General features: G+C 34.5%; 1 protein-coding gene across 1 annotated transcript in view; it reads right to left on the bottom strand.

Moving 5' to 3' along the window:
* The window catches only part of LOC150084403 (sialin-like), a 179,914-nt gene that overhangs the window by 12,418 nt on the left and 150,794 nt on the right, over positions 1–16,702 (bottom strand). The window lies entirely within an intron of this gene.

The following is a 16,702-nucleotide window of genomic DNA, read 5'->3' on the forward strand; positions in this document are numbered from 1 at the left end:
AAACTTATACAAAGTATAAGTTTTCTTTTAATGTGTACATTGATGGAATAATCATTATCTAATTCTTTAAGTAACTGATGAACCATTGTATCTACATCGACTGGTACGTTTGAAACTTATCCGATGATGTCATATTGTCCATGTTCATACCACAAATGATGAATCTGCATAAATGGTAGTCATGGCGAAATCAAATGCTCTATCACCAGATCCAATCGACGTAAATGAGTAGAATACACAGGGTATACAAAACCATTCAACCTTGATACTGAATGGTTATAGGTGTCAACAAGGAAGCATAATGGTGTAAGGCTGTTTACGTTTACTAGTGTTTTTATATATGCTTTCAACAGGAAAATTTTCTTCCATAATGACAGAAGTCACACTATATCTGTTCTCTTATATTATACACTTTTATACCATTACAACATATATACCACATATTGTTAAATATCGAGGTTATACAACACATCTGTCTTCCATGATCCTATACATGAGCTCATTTAGTCTCCTATGATCCTTTGCATGACACCTGGAAGGATGAGCCCATGTTTTTAACATCGCTGGTGCTCACTGATCACGCTATAGTTTGAGCTCATGTTGCCTCCCATGATCTTTTGCACAAAATTTTCATAACACTTTTTGTAAATTGTTACATATCTAAATTGTGCAATCTTACTACCCTTTTTTTTTTTACCATAACGCTTTTTAACATCAAAAATAATGAACAATCAAGAGTACCACACCAAACACTAAAGAAAAAAATATACTGATAACGATTGGTCAAACACTCAGCTTCCTAGTTCAATGCCTGAGCTTACACTTGAGCATCAGACAACACAGTAGAAAGTGCTGGTCCCAAAGGAAGTAGCAATTGTCAAGAAAATGGAAAATATATTGTGCAAAAACGATAGAAGGGACAGGAGTAGGGACTAAAGTTAATGATGCAGAAGTTATCTTTTAAGGGTACAGAAAGCAATACTGTACTGTCATTCATAGTACCAATGATAATAAGAATAGATCTGAAGAGTTACTTAACAGGTACAGAGCAATGCTAATGTCAAGAAAAAGTAGAGTTAGGATTAAATATGAAAGTAACTGGAACTGTAACCAGACATGACAGGAAGGAGTACATGATGAGAGCCTTGTCCATCAGTTTGGTACTGGAGAGTTCATACAAGGCTCATGGGTTAGAATTGTTTTCAGCATGGGCTATGGCTTGTTAACAAGAGAGACTTTTTACAGGGATGGTATACACTTAAATAGGAATGTGAGAATATTTTTGCTGATGTTATTGAGGCAATATTAGCTCATTTGTAGAGATATGCAGACTAATAGTTTAATGGTGGCCACAAGCAGAAATGGAATTCTCTTTCTTGCACTGCTTCTACCAGGACATACAGCATCCTGAAAGCAATGTATCCTTGTGGGATGGGCAAATATATGGGCTGTGTTACAGTTACTAATAGCAAAAATAGGCACACATAATACTTGCTTGTACACTAATGCTAAGAGTATAATAAATAAATTTGAAGTATTGGTTAAGTCATCAAATGCAGACATAAGGATATCAGAAATCTGGTGCTACCCACACATAGAGGATGGAGAATTTGAATATGGGGATTACTTGGTTATTTGATTATTCTTGGTTACACACATGGAATCTCAGGGTAGCCAGTATAATGTTCTATCAGTTTGGTGTGATAATCACTGGGAAAACAAAAATGAGAATAGGCCATGTGACCGTGATGAGTGTAATGAACAGTTATATGGACACATATAGTGAGTCAGTAAATTAGAATGCCTTATGATGAGAGACTTGTTAACTTTCCAAATATTAACTGGAACTAGCAGGTTAGTCGCTAACACAGTAGTAGAACTTTTCTGGATTTTAACTTACGACACAATATGCATGTGATCAAGAGACTGGCAGAAGTTCCAGAACATGATACTATTAACAAAAGTAATAATCGTAATGTAATAGTGCAGTGGTGTAAGTTGGTAGATGAATTTAATCAACCGGTGAAATACCACCACTTTGCTTATTGGAGGCTTGAAGTGGCGAAACCATGTTTAGTCTCTAGAGCAAAGTTTCCGGCATTCCCCTCCCCCCCCCCATACTTCTCGTTCAACCCATGCACGGTACTGAGTACTATAGGTTTTGATGCCTTTCGTGTTTGGGGTTTTCATAAAAAAAAAAAAAACCTATGGCCCATGGGCTGGATACAGACCGCAAGTAATTTTTATATGGCCCGTGTGGAAAGTGAACTAAAACGGCATTTTAGGGAGTTGCATCACTGCATGTACAGGCACGCAAGCATCAAGCTAGACTATATCAAACTTATACATGTAGTCCAGTGCAGTTATATATATGCATCAATTTTTCCATATTGTGATATACCATTTTTGATATAACTTGTTCATTGTATTGAATTAAAAAATCATCCTTAAAAATATTCCAAAAGAGGAAAATAGATTTGGAGTTTGATGTCTTTAATCAACGGTGGACTGAAGGCTATTTATTCATTGAGTACGATGAAAGGGCAGTGTTTGGTGTGTAAGGAGACTGTTAGTTTTTCAAGAATATAATTTAAAACGACACTATGATTTCAAGCACAAATCTTGTGATCAATATAAAGGAGTGTTGCAAAAAGAAGTGTTCAAAGTTACAAAATGAATTAAGAAAACAACAAAACACACTGAAAACATATCAGTAAAGAAATTTATCTGCTGTAAGTGCCAGTTATTAAGTTGCACATTTGATCATTTTTGAAAGAAAACCGTTCAGTGATGGTGAATTTGTTAAATGTTGTTTGTTAAAAGTTGTGGAAGAAATTTGTCCGGAGAAATGAACAATGATACAAGACATTACTTTGTCTCAACAAACAATTGTGCAAAGCATATAAGATATTGGAAAGAATTGGTTCGAAAAACTTTTGGAAAACATAAAACAAATGAAATATTTCAGTGTGGTACTGGACGACAGTGCTGATGTAAATGACACAGCCGAACTCCTTATCTTCATAGGTGGAATTAATAATGATTTTGTACCAGTTGAAGATTTAGCTGATCTACAGAGTATTCATGGGATAACTACAGGTGAAAGTATTTTTAAAATTTTTTGCCAATCTATTGAAAAGTTAAGATAAAATATTAAAAACCCGGTAGGAGTCAACATTGACGGTGCAAAATAATATGATTGGTAAAAACATTGGGCTTAATAACTAGATAGAATAACCCAGAAAATGATATATATAGGAGCTGTCCCTCCGATTGGAATTCACTGCATTGTGCATTAAGAAGCTCTCTGTGGGAAAGTATTGGATCTCCAACACATTATTGAATGTGGTTATTGCAACTGTAAATTTTATATGATCACATGGCCTTAATCGTCGTAGGTTTCAACAGTTTCAGAAAATGAAGCTGAATAAAAAGATGTAATTTTACATTGTGTAGTGTGATGGCTTAGTCGTGGCAAAGTGTTATATCATTTCTTTAAACTGTATCATGAAATTGATATTTTTATGATAGAAAAAGGGAAACCAATAAAACAACTATCAAATATGGAATGGCTGTTTTATCTTACAATTCTTAGACATTTCTAGTCATTTAAATGTTCTTAATTTAAAACTACAAGGGAAAGAAAATTTGGTCTCTGATTTGTATGGTGGCATTAAATCATTTTAGAATAAGTTGTTATTATTTAAATCCCAAATTGAGCAAAACAATTTAGTTCACTTTGAATGTTGTTTTGAGCTAAAAGAGAAATGCATATTTCCAAAGAATCATTGCCTCTCATTATTATAATTACTTTTTGATGAGTTTGAAAGTCAATTCACTGATATGAGACCCCATGAAAAAGACAGCTTGATTGAGAATCCATTTACTTCTATGGCTGGAACTACAATCCCAGCTTGCAACTTGAAATTATTAATTTTCAAGCCAAAACATGGTTCAAAAATAAGTATATGAACTGTGAAAATAAACTACTTGAATTCTATAAGGCTCTCCCATCTAAAGATTTTCCTCTAATAAAAGAAAATGCCAATGAAAATGGCTATTTTGTTCGGATCAACATATGTTTGTGAGCAAATTTTTTTGCCCATGAAATCAAATAAATATTTAAAAAGAAACGGAATAACAGATGAGCATCTATATTGAGAATTGGTGTCACAAATTTTCAACAAAATTTTGAATAATTATCTAAAAATATCCAGCTTCAATCATCTCATTAAATGTTAAGTTCTGTTGGGTAAATGTTATTGTGTATTGTACTTAATAAAATTCAAATAATTTCAATTTTAGGTGTATCATTATATTTATTTATTCACATTAATATTGAAAAGCACTGATTCTTTTTAGGTTGTAAATTTTCTGAAGTGAACATTTAAAAGCAAAGGTAAGGTATTTTTTTAAAAAACAAAAATAAGTCATTTTTATAATTTTAAAAAATAAATCACTGACACAGATTTGTTGCACATAAGTGTTGGGAATTTGCATTTTTTGTATATAGTCTGAAAATAAAAAATGGTAACGTGAAAATAGAAATTCATTTTACATGTAACAAGATATGGAAAATGTAACACTAATTTTTCTCAAATCACTCGGTATGGCCTGCAAAACAAATCTGACTTTGAAGATGAAATGGCCATTGTACGGGGAAGGTTTGGACACCACTGTAATAGTGTATCAATTGGTAGTTACTTTTAATGGAAATAACCCATGGAGGAAATGACCCTTTTAAAGTTTTCTGGATTTATTGGATGACTGTTTTCCACACTGGGAAGTTAGGCAACAAGAGAAACAAATCTAATCATCAGCAGTGACTTCATTCATTAAGAATCACCAAATAAATGAACCACTACTTGGCAATGATCATGGAGTATTAATATGGGTTGTTGTTGTTGTGGGTTTAATGGTGCATAAGCTTTAATGGAGCATAATGCACCTTTGTCCTTGAGTCTTGTCACAGACATTCTCTCAAGTATGACAAGCTAGGGCCTGCCACACCTGGAGGCTCAAGAGAGAACTTTCTTTGAAGCTAGAATCACTGCATTACAGTATCGGTGGAAAAAAAGTGTATTGACTCCAAAGGGGACTATGTTGAAAAGTAAAATGTTACCAGACTCCTCAAATAAACCCTTCATATTTAGGCCACAAAATTTTCAAATTGCTCCTCATATATGATTGAAACTTCTGTAACCAAAATACCAACTACCATTAAAAAAAATTCTAGACAATCTAGATGAAATAATAAAAATAAAGTGTTTCTTACAAAATGTTCAGATATTTTTAACAAATTCAGTCCTGGACCTTTCTGGTCCTACCATGTACATACATCAAGGATAGCAAATAGGTTAGTGTACCAAAAAATATAAAATAACTCTTATACAATTTAAGATTAAGTGTAGTAAATTTAATAATCTGAAAAGCAAATTATTTCCTTCATATGCTCAGGGGTTGTCCAACATATAGCTTTTCATACTGTCAATGAACGGATGACATTTCCCTTCATCCTTTCATTACATATGTATAAAAAAAAGTTTCAGTTTACACCCAGTACAAATGCCCATTGGATTTATGGTTAGTTGGTTAGAGGCTTGATGCAATGAATGCAGTGTTCATAATTTCAATTCTTGTAGTAGTAGTAGATGGGCTATGCATATTTTCTGTAGGATGTATGTGTGGGCATTTGTGAGCCTTATGTGTGGGCTGAATAACTTAGAATAATTCACCGGACAAAATCCTACTCCCTACATATGAGATCCACTAAGTCCATTCTGAGCTGAACAAACCATTAAGAATTCCTTCAGTCACTAAAAGGTATCAAACCTAGTCCTCTCCAAAAGAGTGACAAGTATTTATGATAGCCAGTATGTCAGTTCTATAGTTAACAATGGACAGTACACATTGTTAACTACGGCAAGAGTTGCATGCTAACAAAGGAATCCCTTTGTATTCCACAGACCAGAACAGTTACTAGTAAGAATAAACATGTTGCAATATTTTTTTGAAGTACTGTAATTTCAAAATATTTTTGAACCTTTAATATGTTAATTTAATTGTTAGTCATCCCTTAAGTTACCAAGGAAAGGAATGAAGTAAATCCCACAATATACAGGTGTATACATAATTGTTATCTCCTGAAATTCTGTATATATATCCCACATAAGCATACTTATTACTGTGATTGTCTACAGCAGCAGTTCCAAAACTGGGGTCCATAGATCAGTTCCAGGGGGGTCTGCAGAACAACTCTCTGGAACTGGTAAAATTATTCATTCTATGTATAGCAAATTGATGATAAATAAAGTTGAGTTGCTTTAAACATAAAACTTTGAATTTTTTTTTCCAGAAAACCCAGTGTTCATTGGATTTAAATATTGGATTTATATATATATATATATATATATATGTTCATTGGATTTAAACTAGTTCTGTATCCTTGTACTTACTGTCCTTTCAACATTGGATTCTTACTATATCCTTTCACCTTTGGATTTATACCTGAAACTACCTTTGTTTTTAAGATATTCTATCAATTACAGTAATGACTACTGATATCACTTCAGTATTGGTTAACTCCATTTTGGACTACAGATTATAATTATTAATTTAAATTTTCTCTATCTCAGAACATTGTGATTCTTCACATATTTCCTTCTTTCTATGCTTAGATATGTAAGCAATTACTCCCCTAATTGGTAATTTTTCGATTTATATGAGATTATACAACTTCAATTGTCAGCTTAATATATTGTAGTCATATCACTTGGTCTACCATCTATTAATTTTGATATGCATTCTTTTTATCACCACTTTGTTCTATACTTTTTATTTATCTATTAACTGTTATATGTTTATTTTTGGTTATCTTACGATTTTATTATGGTAAAGTCCTGTTATTCCAACCACATTTCTTTTTTCCAATCCTAATCTTATTTCTCCCATGCATTTATTGGTTCAAAATATGACAATAGAGGTCACTATTTTCCCATTTCTTCACAGCTGTCTATTAAGTCCGTTATGCTGCTATAAATTGCTTCATCATGTACTTATGTTACTAATGTGGTTATGGTTGACATACATTCATCCACTCTACTAAATACACTGAGTGATCACTGAATTATGACCACCTACCTAATACTTCGTAGGTCCTCCTTTTACCCTCAGTACAGCAGCTATCCGACATGGCATTGATTCAACAAGATGTCGGAAGCATTCGGAAGGTATGGCTAACCAAGCTGTATGTAATGTGGTCAGCAATGCAGGTATGGAGGATTGGTGTATCCAGATGCCTGATATGCCTTTCCATCGTATCCCACAAGTGCTCTATGGGATTGATATTGGGGGAGTTTGGAGGCCAGTCGATATGCTGGAAGTCAGAACTGTGTTCCTCAAACCATTCCTGCACAACAAGTGCCCGATGGCTCGGCACGTTGTCATCTTGGAAGACACCATTGTCATTCAGGAAAAAGTGTAACATAGTCAGCAAACAGTTGACGATAGCGGAGACCACTCACATGTTGTTTCACATGCACCAGGGTTTCAAGTTCCTGTGAGTGTAACATGCCCCACACCATACAACTGCCTCCACTGGCCTGCACTTTTGATCCCATGCAGTTTTGCCATCTGGTTGTTGTTTGGCCATTTTGATGCCAGTCCTGGTATACTTTAACTACGGCAGCTCTCGAACACCCCACCAGTTCAGTCATTTGGGAAATCGAGGCACCAGCTCGTTGAGCACCCACAATCTGTCCTTTATCAAAGTCCAATAAATCCTTCGTTTTACCCATCACGCTCGCAATTTTACTAACTACTGAACCATTGACACCTTATCTGTGCTATGTAGGTCGACTAACTCCACACTCTCGTACCTCACGTGGTCAACGGGTCGCATTCAGTTTTCATAGGGGTGGTCATAATTCAGTGATCACTGTGTATGTGTGCTATATTTCCCACCTTTTTCCTTCAGCTATGTATTATTTTCCTGCCAGCTTACTTCTGCTGCATATTACTTGAAAACTCCAGGTATCATTGACTTTCTTATTATATACTTTCAGTTTCGTTTTCAGTTCGTTTCTTGGCATGTTTCAACTTATATATTTTGTGTGGCTGCTTTTTCTTCACAATACAAACATTTAGTATTAGCTCCCTTTTATACTAACGCTTACAAATCCTGAGCTCTTACCATAAGGTTGGGCTTCACAACCCAGCTAGCTCAGTATGATTTAACAACTTTTTCTTTGCTTTTTATCTTTCTACTATCTATTTCTACCTCTCTTCCAGTTCGTAAAACTATTAGTGTATACGAGGGTGATACGAACATTCCTCCTCTCCTCCTTCTCTCGCTACTTTCATCTTTATTTACTTAACTACTCCTTTTTCCCTTCCCTATCCTCAATTTAATACCTCACCCTATACCATGTGCTTCTTCCAAATTATTTAATTTAATTTCCACAAAATTACTACATTTAAATCCTACACAAAATTCTACATATTTTTATTAAAAACACCTTTTCCCATTCTGAAAACACTTAACTATATTTTATTCTAACTTGATCCTTATTTTTATCTTAATAATTGACACTGTGTTGGGACTACCTTGTCCATACTGTATAAAAATATGCTAATTTCATTTTTTTTTTTTTTTTTTGCTTTTTGGCCTTTCATCTTTCTTCTACTACTATGGACAAGTATAGAAATGCAGTTCCTGATATGTGGTCAGGTGTAGTCCCCTGATGAAATACCTGACCATGTATCAATATTTTCTTTAGCTGACATCAGATTCTGCATATTTCCCTTACATGTATTCCACTTTTATCTAAATATGTCCCCCCCCATATCTGATGACAGCTCTACCACTTTTTTATTTCATTTATGTTACATTTTACCTTATTATTAATAATTTTACTTTACAGTTCACTCATCTCCTATTGGCTTTGTAATTCAGCCCATAATTTTCTTAATTCATCATAACTTTTAGGATATTAACATTCTTTCATCTTTTACATATCTACTATACTTTTTTTTCTGCTCTCCTTACCCTTCTAGTCACTGGCTCTTTATGTGTAATTTTCACCTCCATCTATGCATACTTTATCTAATATATCTATTCATACATACTTATGTTTATAAGGGGTCCGCAAACTTTTTATTCATTTTTGAAGGGGTCCGTAGATCTCAGTAGTTTGGGAACCACTGGTCTACAGTAATGGTCTTCAGCCAGTTGCTTTTGAAGTAATATCAAGTAGTTTTTGTGAACTTAGGAGTCCTAACTGGCTGCTTAATCTGCATGCAGTTATGCCATGCACTGTTACACAGCAAGATGCATGGAAGCAAAGAGACCTCAATTTTAAAAATTCAATGCCAGCATTCGTGAAAATTTTTCATTGATTTTATTTTATTTTGCATGAAAATATCTTATTCATAACTGCAGTAGTCATTTTTTTTTTGTTTAATATAATGTATTCCATATTGTTTTGATTTGATGCCAGTTTTTAAAAGTTTATAGTGTACAACCACCAATAGTGCATTTCCTTTTAATATTATGCAGTCAGTTCCAAAAAAGATATCATAATAAAAATAAAAACAATTGTTACGAGTAGCATGCACTTTTTTTTTTTTTTTTACCATGGAAACTAAGGAGGATGTGAAATTTTTTATTCTAGAGCAAATCTTATTATTTTAAAATGCAGCTGTAAGTATATAATTGTTCTTGAAGTTTTGTTACCAGATCAAGTAAACACTGAATAAAGAGAGTATAATATTTTTTCAAAAACAATCCATTATGAGTATTACTATTTTCCTTGCATAAAATGAAAGTAATCTGAAGATTTCTTATTTTTGTTTGTGGCTAATTTTTATAAGTTTTTAATGCAGCTGCCAATATATAATGTTCCAGAAATTTTGTTATTAGTTCAAGTACTCATCAAGAAAGGGTATAACAATATGGATTTCAAAAATCATTTGAAATCTGTATTATTATTTCAATTCTTTATGAGTATTTTGCACTCATAAGTTTTTCACACAGATTAATATGATGGGTTCAAAGTTCCTACTTTATATGATTTTGAGAGTTTACATCATGATGACTGCTAACAGATAATTTTACTTGAAATTTTGTTACCAAATCAGATACACATCTGAGAAAGTTTCTACAATAGTATCTGTTTCAAAAAATAATTCATTATGAATTACTGAACATTTTTTTTTGTGTGTGTGTGTGTGGAATAATATTACTTCAAGTTTTTTTTTTACCAGGTCAAATAAAATTTTCTGTTTATACTCCGGGACGACCAAACAGTTAGAGGAGTTCACAAGATAGACAGAATATGAGAAACAGCACCATATTTAGCAGTCATGGGCTTGAACCGCGGTCACTCAGGGCTTGTGTACTTATGCACCCACGTGCTTGACCACTCGGCTACGGCGGCATCTAAGAAGGTACTATGACAATATACTTCTCAAAGAACAATTTTGGGTAGCATACTTTTTTTTTCTTTTCTTTTTTTTTGCATGCAATGTAAGATGGATACAGAATATTCATATTCTGTGTTTCTGTATTATTCTTTACAGAAATCACATTCGTCACTTTAGATAAGTCAGTCCTCCAATGAAATGAAAATTTATCTGCACAATCAAAAAAGAATAACATACTTTCCATGTAACAGACTGAAATATGGAAAGATCTTACATTATAGAGCTGAAAACTTAGTTTTTTTGCACTTTGCAGTAAACCAAAAAGTATCAATGTTGTTTTAGTGTAAACTGTATTCCCACATTGCAATTTCAAAAAAAAACTCCAGAAACATTACAGGCGCCTCCGTAGCCAGGTGGGCAGGAGCGGCAGTGCGTAGCACATGCTTCTTGATTAGACCGAGGTTCGAGCCCGTGACCACCAAATACGGAGGATGCGGAAAGGTCAGGTAATGACCACCGCATATATCCAGAGCAATATGGCCTTAGTTGCTAATGCTCCAAAAAACCAAACAACAAACAGTGCATTACATTTCAAAGCATGTTATAGTAATAATTCATGATTTATAACAAAAAAAAGCAAAAAGCAACAACTTTTATGTGCAGAGAAATTTTCATTTCTGCTCATCCACCATGTTGTCCATTCATTCTCCAACTAGCACATAAAAAACAAACACAATATCCAGTGCTTTGGTTGTGATGCATCGCATATGGATAGCCTACGTGAGATGTATGAAAACAATTAATAATAACTGTTGGATTTCTATTGGTCTGATATTAATGAAGCTTGGGAAGGGTAGACAAAATTTTCTAAAAGGCCTAAATATAAAATTTCATGAAAATTCAGTGAGTCAAATTATTACATGAGGACAGGAAAAAATAATTTCGATTGATCCAATTTTAATGAAATTTGAGTTGGCCCAAATATAAAATTTCATGAAAATCTGTCCACTTGGAGCCAAGGTGTGTTACATGTGGACAGGCAAACAGACAGAAGGTGTGAAGATAACAGGTTTATTATGCATATATGTTAATGCACCTAAAAAAGTCACCTGAAACTATTTTTATTAGAATTTCATATTTGATCCCATATATATTTTTTTTTAAATATATGAATCAAAGAGGTTACATTGTGTGTGTGTGTGTGTGTGTGTGTGTGTGTGTGTGTGTGTGTGTGTGTGTGTGTGTGTGTGTGTGTGTGTGTGTGTGTGTGTGTGTGTGTGTGTGTGTGCGTGCATGCGCGTGATGTGCAGAAAAGCAAATGAAAGTTCCCAAACCAGTTCTTCAACAATCAGGAATAGAGGGTCTTTGTGAAAACCAAAGAACTACGATTATCACTGGTCAACATCAATTTCCTCCCTGACATAATTGACAGATTCTCATAGGAAATATGCTTAAAAATTCAGATATGCGCTTAAAAAGTTCTCATCACCCTCAGTTTTCAAATACTGTAGGTTAATGACTGAAAACCAAGGTGTGTATTTGGTTTAATCATCTTTTCATCTATTTTATCTTTTTTATTTTTTATTTTATTTTTTTCTAGAACATTCGGAAGGTTTCTAGAGCCTCTGAGAGCTTTCTACAACATTTGAAAATGTTCTGGAATATTCTAGAATATTGTTACATGCTGAAGAAAGGGCAGAATGTTTCTAGAGGGTTCTAGAACTTTTAATGAAGTTCTCCAGAAACATTGTGAGCCTTCTAGAAACTTTTCTACCAGTATATATATGAGTGGGTTCCATACCAGCAAGCATTTTCATATTTCGAAACGTGTATGAAACAGGTGTTGTGTGCATTAGTGTAAATTGCGAACTGTGTTTAAATTATAAATAAAAATCGACAATGTCTTAATCACATTCTTATGTTCATGTACCACAACTGTACATGAAATATGTGATGTTCTTGCCAAAATAAGCCTGATAACGTTTACTACATTTTGAGAGAAGTGGTATTAAAATCGCAAAGGAAGCCACTGTCACAACTTGTGAGAAAAGCCTATGAACTCTATTTTGGATGTAAGGTCAGAGCTCAAGATAAAGTATGGGCTCCAAAGATTTCCTGTAGCTCATGTTCAACAACATTAACAGGCTAGCTTAGATGTGGTTATAAATCGATGCCTTTTGCTGTTCCAGACATATATATATTGGGAACCTTGAGACCACATAAATGATCATTACTTTTGCATGACCAATATTTCTGGTTTTTCTAGGAAATCCAAGCACAAAGTAGAGTTCCCCAACATACCTTCTGCTCTAAGGCCAGTCCTCAATGATACAATGCCAGTGCCAAAGCCACCAGAAACTTATAGACTTGACTCTGATTCAGGATCGGAAAGGGAGTCTCCAAAAGATGAAGAACCCAGAACAAGTCCAGATCCAGATTGACTCTTCAACTCTTGGTACTGCAAAGCACCATCTAATCACTCGGGCAGAACTGAACGATTTGGTCAGAAATTTGGATCTCTCCAAAACCAAGCCTTAATTACTAGATCACAGCTTCATCAGTGAAATCTTCTTGAAAAGAGTGTCAAGGTGTCTTTTTATAGGAAGAGACAATCGAATTAACCTATTACTTCATGAATGGTACTTTGGTTTATTGTAACAATGTCCAGGAATTAATGAAAGGGTTACATCTGGAGCAAGTCCCCGAGCAGTGGAGGCTTTACAGTGATTCATCCAAGGTCAATTTGAAAGCAATTTTACTGCACAATGGAAATAAGCAGTGCTTTTTTTTGGGATGGTATGCAATGGTACAGTGTATTGGCACCTTTATTAACAGCGACGTGTGACATTTGGATGTAATGCACTTCTAAATTTGTAATATTCCTTAAATTTGCTATTCAAAAAAGCTTAAAATTATTTAACTAAATTTGCATTTTTCACTGTCTATTGTTAAGATATTTTCTATATAAAACTGTATAACCATTTTTATAATTCTAAATTACTCAGTCGGACCTCTGTTTAACGAAATCCTTTTATAGCAAATTATTTTGAATTCCCCTTGGAAGTTACATTTAAAATACTTTCTGTTGAGCGAGAAAATTTTCATATAGCGAACAGATTAGGAGAGTATATACACGGTACGCACTGTTCGCATTTCTGGCCTTCAGGCAATTTAGGCAATTAGTGCTGCTGTGCGAATAAGAGGGCTAAAGGTTGTTGTTGTTTTGGTTTTTAGGAGTATTAGCAACTAAGGCCATATTGCTCCGGGATATGCGGTGGTCATTCTCTGACCTTTCCGCATCCTCCATATTTGGTGGTGATGGGCTCAAACTCCGGTCTAATCAAGAAGCGTGTGCTACGCACTGCTGCTCCTTCCCACCTGGCTATGGAGGCGCCAGGGCTAAAGGGATTACCATTCTACAACTTAGTGGTACCTGGTAAAACCTATTCGACCACCTGTCCCACATACAGAGAAGTCGCACTGGTCAGCAGTGAGCAGATTAAGGGGTATTCCCAATGGGCTCTGGTTCACCTTCTACTGCAGTGGTGTTCAAACTTTTCCCGTACATGAGCCATATTCAAAAAAAATTCGAAGTTAGATTTTTTTTGTGTGTTCCTTTTTCATATCTTGGTGCATGTAAAAGTAAAATTGAAAATATTCGAAAATTTTATTAAGTACAATACACAATTACATTTACTGAACAAAACATTTAATGAGAAAGTTTTTTTGATAATTAACAAAATTTAAAATGCTGTTTTAGTTCACTTTCCTGGTGGGCCGTAGGTTGAACACCGCTATAAATCAACTGTAAGCGTCCCGTTCAAGAATTAGGAGGGAGTGATTTTCTTTTACCCCGACGAATAATCATCTGTTGTTTTGCGAAAGTGCATTATCCAAATTTTTCCATAAATTTTCCCTATCTCTGTTTACATGTTCACAGTAAAAAAAATTTAAGAATTAGTGACAATACCGATGACGAGAGAAAGAAAACGAGGACAATGAAGATATTAAACCTTCTGAACGTGAAATGATGGCATTTGGTGAAACTTAAGTTAGAAAATTGTCAATTAGGTTACAGTTAAATGAAAGATATACAATTCATGGATTTCGGGAAAACCTAATTGAAAAGATGGTTTCGGAAGAATTGAAGCATTTGATGGATGCTCTGAGTACGATACCAGTTTCATTGAGTGAATGTGAACGAGGATTTTCACAAATGAATCTGATTGTCAGCCCAACCAGAGCTTCATTGATGACAAAAGCAGTTTCTTCACTACTGTTTGTAGGCCCACCGCTGACCCGCTTCGATCCAGCAAAATATGTTGATTCGTGGCTGCTCCCAAAACATCATTAAGCAAGAGACACACAAAGAGGAAGAAAAGAAGCCGGCAGAGGGTGTTCGATGAGAACTTAATAAAAATTTGGAATATTCTACAGAAACTTTATTATGAAATTATTTTTATTTATGTTATTTATTTTTACTTATTATTTTTAGGGGCCATAGTCTAACGAAGGGCCCTTATAATGTTACTCGGTTGTCTGTCTGTCTGTCTGTCTGTCCGTCCGCCTGTCACAGCATTGTATCTCTGGAACCACTCAACCTATTGACTCGAAATTTTGCATGGATTTGTACATCACGTGGGCCAACATAACGCCATATTGATTGTTGTTTAAAAACATTTGTCTGAGAAATAGGCGGGGGGTAAAATATGGGGGGAACAAAAATATCGTCGACAATCTATAACTTATTATATACCTTTCAAAAGAGCTCAACGAGTAGGTTTAAAATATAATTTTAAAATATTTTTAAAATTAAAAATGGGGGCGCCAGAAAGGAAAATGTGAGTAACTTTCATGTCCCCACACCCCTCTATTTCCGTCACTAATGGAGCTAAAAATTTTAAAATCACATTAGCTATGCATTATTCGATGTTTATTAAGGGAAAACTATTCTGATTGAAATCTATTATTTACTTTTTGTGTTAAAATTAAAAAAAATTTTATTGCATTTCGATAACATTCTTCTTTGTGCTAAGCAACTCTCCTTTTGGTGACAAAAAGGTTGCTAAATAGTTAGTTATAAAGGTCATTTATAAATTTTGCGATGAGAAGTATTTTTTAACAATTTTCAAAGCTGGAGTTGTCCCGGCAAGGAGGTACTCAGAGAGCCAGTGGTGGGGAGACGCCTGCGCGGAGTCTTGTACGGCCCTCACTTGCCAGTCGCTTCTCCCCCAAGACTTTAATCCCTTCCCCAGGAAGAAGTCGGAGTTGCTTCTCCCACCCTTGTCATTCACAACTGCAAAGACTCAAATAGACAACGTTTTCGTTAGTTCCTCAGTTTTAGGCCAAACCGGGGCACTAGAAACTTTTTTCAGTTACCATAAAGCTCTCTATTTGAGATACTACACTAACGACCATTCGTGACTACAGACTCTTCAACCTGAGTACCAGGCACTCAGTAATTGACTGATTTATTTACTTATTTTATTCATATTTAACTAATTTTTTTAATATACTTGAATGATTAATAAACTGTGTTAATATACTAAATTTGTTGTTCTTATTCCAAAAACTTTACTACAAAAGTAACAATATCAGGAAAAAAAAAAACTTTTAGAGTACTTTTCATATCCTTTTAATTTTCAATTTTTCCTGATAACAAAAAATTGAGTACCAGCATCTATTTTTTTACAAAAAAAGCACTAGTGGTGTAGATGGACACTAGAAATAAGTGTCCATCTACACCACTAGCCCACTCAGTTCACATGAAGGAAGAAAACGTACAAGAACCTACAGGTTGTTTTACAAAAAATATGCTATGAAAAATACAAATGGAATATCTGTGCCAAGGAAAATGTAGTTGAAATACAGTATCTTAGCATTAGTACAGGCATACAATGCAAGAAAGCAAGCTTATGCAGCATCAGCCAACAAAAAGGGGGAAAAAAAAAAAAAACCTCCCATTTCACCCCTCCATTCGTTTCAAATGCCTGTACAGCTCAGCCTTAAATTTATTTACACTATCAACTTCCACAACAAAAGATGGGAGTCTCTTCCACCAATTAACTACCCGCTGGCTAAATTCATTATTCTACTTTTCTTGTGTTAAATTTTCTTATGTCCTCTCTGAGTCTCTAATGGCTTTGCATAACTCAGTATACTCAATTTTCTCCCTGTCAGTGTTTTTCTTGCTCTTCATTTGTTGTCTTCAGTTCATCGTGACAAGTGTTTCTTGATTGATTTTTTCTTCTTTGGATTTCTTTTTACCTATAGGTTTCTT

The sequence above is a fragment of the Mastigoproctus giganteus genome, chromosome 6 (genome assembly GCF_048544385.1).
Source record: "Mastigoproctus giganteus isolate SK-2022 chromosome 6, ASM4854438v1, whole genome shotgun sequence".
In the NCBI taxonomy this organism is placed as follows: domain Eukaryota; kingdom Metazoa; phylum Arthropoda; class Arachnida; order Uropygi; family Thelyphonidae; genus Mastigoproctus; species Mastigoproctus giganteus.